Source organism: Hesperophylax consimilis, chromosome 2 (assembly GCF_061612785.1).
Source record: "Hesperophylax consimilis isolate HC1 chromosome 2, BYU_Hcon_1.0, whole genome shotgun sequence".
Taxonomy (NCBI): domain Eukaryota; kingdom Metazoa; phylum Arthropoda; class Insecta; order Trichoptera; family Limnephilidae; genus Hesperophylax; species Hesperophylax consimilis.
In genome coordinates this window covers 33,479,601-33,485,785 of record NC_142837.1, presented here as the reverse complement: position 1 = coordinate 33,485,785, position 6,185 = coordinate 33,479,601, and the positions used below count along the sequence as shown (strand labels likewise).

At 38.9% G+C, this 6,185-nt stretch overlaps 1 long non-coding RNA gene across 1 annotated transcript; it reads right to left on the bottom strand.

Annotated features, from left to right (window-relative positions):
• Positions 1 to 5,169: 5,169 nt before the first annotated feature.
• LOC149425930 (uncharacterized) lies at positions 5,170 to 5,943 on the bottom strand. Its single transcript, XR_016304270.1, has 3 exons — positions 5,645 to 5,943; positions 5,453 to 5,545; positions 5,170 to 5,296 (listed from the first exon to the last, which is right to left on the bottom strand). It is a non-coding gene; the product is annotated as an uncharacterized LOC149425930 (long non-coding RNA).
• Between the last annotated feature and the right edge of the window lie 242 nt (positions 5,944 to 6,185).

The window sequence follows — 6,185 nt, the reverse complement described above, 5'->3', positions numbered from 1 at the left end:
TATTTTATCGATTATCTACTCATTTTCGGAATTTCTCTTTCCTTCAGGCTTTATAAACAGATTTGTTTTAATTTTTGAAAGAAAATGAAATTATAGTACATGCATACAATTATTGTAAAAAATTTCAATATAGTTGGATAATCAATAAATCCCCAGAATCCCACAATTTCCCCACAAATGGTTCTCCCCTCAAAATACCCAATTCATCAAAAATCTTAGAAATTCCCCGCAATTGGAGGAATTCTCGACTAATTGGCAACCCTGTCACATTAACCAATGACAACTAGTGATGGGCAGGATCGAAACATTTGAAATATTTGATTCATCAATCATGATTGAAATATTTTAATCGAAACATGAAAATGTTACTTCTACACTAAAGGGAGTTTAACATTAATACTATGCATGTAAAAGAAAAGGAGGAACGATTAAAAAAAGAAGTTACTTAGTTACAAACACTATTAAAAATTTATTTAAAAAATGTATAAAGTTAATGGTCAGTCTTAATCTAGGCTTAATACTAGTCTTAAATTGTAATTCTTAAAATTAATTGTCCTTTTCCTTAATCATTAATTATTGTTCATTCAATGTCTTTAAAAGTTGGGTCACGTTACGAAATAAATATGCAAAAATTGTTCAGGCACTTCCCTTCACGATGATTCTGGAACCGCGGATCTCCACGTTCGCACTTATCACTGATAACACAAGCGGTAACTTGGGCTGGTTCCGAAAGGCGGAATCAGTTCAGCCTGGGCCAAGGCTCTGAAGGGCGGAGTCAGCAGGCAGCGACTCCTGAGAAGGCAGCTTCCTGGGCGGAAGTCTGGTGACCACTCTGGCTTAGCGGGATTACGGGAAGAGCCTCGGCGACCGCTCCAAGGGGGAGGGCAAGAGGTTCCTCGGCGGAGGCGAGATGGTTACTCCTGAGAGGGCAGCATCCTGGTTGGAAGAGCCTCGGCGACCGCTCCAAGGGGAAGGTAGGAGGTTTCTCGCCGGAGGCGAGATGGTAACTCTTAAGAGGGCAGCTTCCTGGGCGGAAGAGCCTCGGCGACCGCTCCAAGGGGGAGAACAGGAGGTTCCTCAGTGGGCGAGGAACCTTCTGCTCCTGAGGCGGGACGGCAACTGTTTTGTTGCGGAATCAGTTGTCTTCAGCCGCGCGATCCGGCGACCGTAGCACGCCTGTGGTGGGGTGCTGGAATTATAGTGGTTCCGCTTGACACCACTCCGGTACGTTGTTCGGGTCCATGGCGCTAACATCGCCATTCTCACCGCTAGATTTATTTTTATTTTAAAATTACATTTTTACAATACGACCTTCAAATAATTGCAAAATAGCCTTCGCCTTGGGCGAAGGTTTTTATTGCCCTCGGGTCGCTGGCTTAACATTTTCCCATTTCAAATTTACGACTTTATGAGGGTCTAGAGCTAAATCTGCGTACTAATGGGTGTATTTCTAGGTTGGCTTTCTATTTTTTTATTGCGGTTGCCGGCCAAGCTATACACTAAATATTTAAGGTCTAATAATGCGTAATGTCTAATTGCCGCCTCCATCTGCGTGTAAAATTACAGAGACATATGCGGGCGCACGTGTTCAATTGTTCGTTCTGTGAATTCAAGTCACGTAGATACCTAGGGACATATCAAAAAAATCGAATAATTAATCACTCGGAGTTCGGCGGGAGCAGTAACAGCGGACAGAGGCAGTTTTTTTGAACGGGGGAAGGGGGATTGGCGGCATGTAGACAAAATATGGTACATTGGTATGGCAACGTTTTGGTAGTTAAGTACATAATTTCCAATAAATGGGCAAAACCAATGTTTTCATACTTGCAATGAAATTTTTATTGTTTACTTTTTACCAGGGGGTATAACTCCGAGAAAAAAGTGGGTCAGAAAAAAAGACACGTTAATCTCTATGGCTGACGTATGACGTATATTTTCCACAAACCAGTGCGCACTTCATGCATGTTTATTAGCCGCTGTCATTGGCCGATTTTAGGCTAGCGAATGGGGTTGGCTCCGAATGAGAATTATATTGTCTATGGTTACGCCTTTTCTATAGTTTCTAGATGGTTTGATGGTTTAGTCTAGATGGTGAGTATGTCGTGTAGTGAAGTATATTTTTCAGGAACAGACTTTTATCTATGGCAAACTTTAGGACCCATGGGCTCAGTACGAAAAACCCGAAGATATTGATCTAGTGAGTGGTTCATTTATGCTTTTTAAGTGGCCCAATCTGTTGGTATGTCCATTTTCTTCGACTACGAGCTAATCGACAAGTGTGAACAGCCTTTCAACAGAGTTGATCATGTTTTTAATTGAACGACGAAAGTTGAAAGCCCGTGTACTTTTGTTGTTCAAGTATGAGTCATCGTTCGATTTTCCAGCTGAATCGAAACGTGTAAACATAATATGTTTCAAGTTGCTTGCGATTTTTAGTTCCCTGCGGTCAGGGGCATTTAACTCAGCTCTGGCCTTGAAACTCATTTAAAACCGCCACGCCCACCTCCCTGTTCTCATAGAAAAGAATAGCGTGTCTAAAAGCTCAGATCTTATGGTTGGAGCAGAAGGCATCTTGATTAACAATATCGATTCGAGTTAAATTGAACTTCTGAACGAAATCTTGTTCAATTTTTGTCGTTCAACTAAAATCGCTCTGTCTGAATGGTGCTTAATCTACCGATTTTAATTTTTTTCATTTAATTTTTTTCACCTAAATCTACCAATTTTCATTTTCGCGGTATGGCATCACTGGCTGTTCATGGCATGTTCGAGTGTTTTATTCATATTTATGGCATTATGCAGGGGCGTACAACTCCCGTCTGACCTTGTAACCCTGATGGGAGGAGTTATCCTTTACCCAAATTCTTATAGACAAAGCTGTTGTGGCTGAAAGTTCACATCTCATTGGCTCACAGCAAAAATTGTAGTTTGATCTCTCGCTCTCTACCATAGCGACTTGTGTAACAGAAAGAAAAGCTAAGCATCGGTTATGCTCCGATAAAAAAATAACGTTAATTTCCAAGACGCCATTTTGCAGATTGAAGTCAGTTGAAGGTTTTAGCGTAAATATTTTGAATTTTCTTTCACCCATCTAAAAATAATGTTGCGTGCTAGAATTCTTCAAGGTGATAAAGTAATGCCGTGTTGTGTTAAAGGTTGCTCAGACGGATTCGATAAACCGGTGCTAGCAAGAAGCAGCAAGAAATACGTTTGTTTGTAAGTGTCATTTCGCAATTCAAAGCAAAAATACGGTACTTTTGACCCGAACCCGTTGTTAAATACAGGTACTAACCTCTCGTTCTTTGATACAATATTCCTGATTCCTGAATGTACTTCATTGGCTAATAATTTAATTAATTTTCCTTTTCAGACCCATCCGTATTCCGACGCGATACTATACCACGTATTAGGATGCTAAAAAAGCCATGATTACATCAAACAAGGTCATTTAAACCTCTCCAGTATTGCATCATGAAAGTATTCAGATTTAACCAGCATTTTCCATGATGTTTGCTGACGATAAAGCTGTAAATATTATATGAAACCCTTGCAGGAGAATTTGAATAACTTCTAGTGCTGTGGCAATAATAATTAACACTTAAATTTGTTGAATATGTATTTTGTATATATATTCTTGTATTTTTGTGCAAGGTCAAATTAAATCCAATCAAGTTGTTGCAGTAAGACTGGGTTCGATTCCTAGTTGAGACTGTTACTTTTTATTTTTCTGTGTCTTGTTCTGTTTCATGTTTTGTTTAGATATATTAGTATTATCTTCTACTTCAATGATATATCAATGCTCAATACATCGGTTGTACTGACCCTGTTTTGTATTACTGTCCATTGTCTTTTTGAAAATAAAATGTATTTTTATGTGTGCATAGCTGTGGGTTTTTTTTTATTTTCCTTTTCCTGCATTCCAATATTTTTATTTTTAAAATATAATTGTTTTGGGCTAGTGCATGAACGATGTTAGCTGGGTGCAGTTATATTGTCTATGTTTGCACTTTTTTAAATGGCCTTGAGATTTATTTATGGTCCACAATATATTTACCTGTCTGGACCAAACGACCGTTTTATCTGTGGTCGTCTGTGGTTAAGGGGGTGACAAAATGGGGCCATACAAAAAGCCCGAAGATATCGATCTAGAGAGTGGTTAATTTATGGGGTGACAAAATGGGGCTATACAAAAAGCCCGAAGATATCGATCTAGAGAGTGGTTTATTTATGCAATTCTCACAGGGCGATTTTAGTTGATCAAGTCGTAGTTGAATGGCACTTGAAAGCTAATCGACAAGTGTGAACAGCCTTTCAACAGAGTTGATCAAGTTTTTAATTGAACGATGAAAGTTGAAAGCCCGTCTAAACATAATATGTTTCAAGTTGCTTGCGATTTTTAGTTCCCTGCGGTCAGGGGCATTTAATTCAGCTCTGGCCTTGAAACTCATTTAAAACCGCCACGCCCACCTCCTTGTCCTTGTAGAAAAGGATAGTGTGGCTAAAAGCTCAGATCTCATTGGTTAGAGCAGAAGGCATATCGATTCGAGTTAAATTGAACATCTGAACGAAATCTTGTTCAATTTTTGTCGTTCAACTAAAATCGCTCTGTCTGATTGGTGCTTAATCTATCGATTTTTTTCATCTAAATCTACCGATTTTCATTTTCGCGGTATGGCATAGAAGTGAGTCCTGTGAGTACTTTCCGATATTGGGTACACGTACAAAAAAATACCTGGTAAAAATACCCGGTACAAAATACTTCCAAATATTTTATACCTACTTTGAGAGTATCTGGGTACTGGGGACGGAGAGTGACGGGGACCTGAGGCGTGATGAGGTACAGAATATTCTTAAATATTTTATACCTACCATGGGTATCTGGGGACGGTGAGTCACGGGGACCTTAGGCGTGCTTGGCACTGAGACGGGTAGTTGAGGGGAAGGGAGGGGAGGAACAAGAAGGAATAATATTACTTACAGGTGTTCAAAATAAACAATGTTTGCAAGTTTTTTTGTTTGATTTTTATTTTTTGTACATTCGTAGCGTAATGTTGTAAGGCGTATTACACTGCCTAGAAATTATTTACTAAGCATGAAACACTAACATCATTTTAACAAAACATATATTATATGGTCATGAAAAATTAACACGTTCACCTACATTGCTGTCTGTAATATCATCTCTATAGGTAACTTACTGTTAACTCAAAACCTGTTTAAAACGCCTCGACATCGACAGCAGAATTTGGATTTTCTGGTTCATTCCAATCAACGCTTATACTCATTCCTATTCTTCCTGAAAGCATTAAAGCAGTTAATTAATATATTTATTGGTTTTGCCAATGTTTTCGTTTCAATTCATCGATTCATAACACTTTTTCAACACAGGCATTTGCCCGGTGACATAGTTAATGAATTACATGTAAAATAACAAGTTTTCTCTTCTACTAACCATTCTGCGTTGCCCTGAATACATCTTCGTAAAGATGGTAGACCCTGGTGTGAGATTTGATCAGAGTATGTGCGCACAAGTAGTCAGCAATACCTAGGAAATTACCAGAACACATCATAACCTCACAAAGATCTGTATTTTATTTTCAAGACATAAGATTCTTGTTATTGAATGTTTATGTTAATTTCTTACCTGATAAATTCAATGCAGAACCCTTTCCGTCACCTCTACCGCCGTATTATTCCTGGAATACTACGGAAGGTTAATTAAAAATCAACTATTTCGTGACTTTATCTTCGTATGCGCTGAAAGCAAATTGTAATCTGCGAAGTATTTTTCAATAGTGGAGTTCGGCCACCCTTCACTATCTTGTAGCGGATGTGGAAGATCCCAGTGGTACAAAGCCATCTCGCTAATATCGGATAAACAATTTATTAAAATCTGCCAATAAAATCTCCACAACGGCGCAGTAACTACACAAAGTTCAAGATGTGAAAATGTCAAACACTATGCCATAGACACTCAGCCATAAATATACCACTCTCTAGATCGATATCTTCGGGCTTTTTGTATGTAACGGAATTATACAGTACTTAACCACAGATATACAAGTAGCATACAAGCAGTACCTACCGTGCGGAGCAGAGCAGTAGACAAGGTAGAGGAAACTCAAGGCCATTTAAAAAAAGATGCGACCATAGACAACATAATTGCTCTCGGCCTACTCTATTCA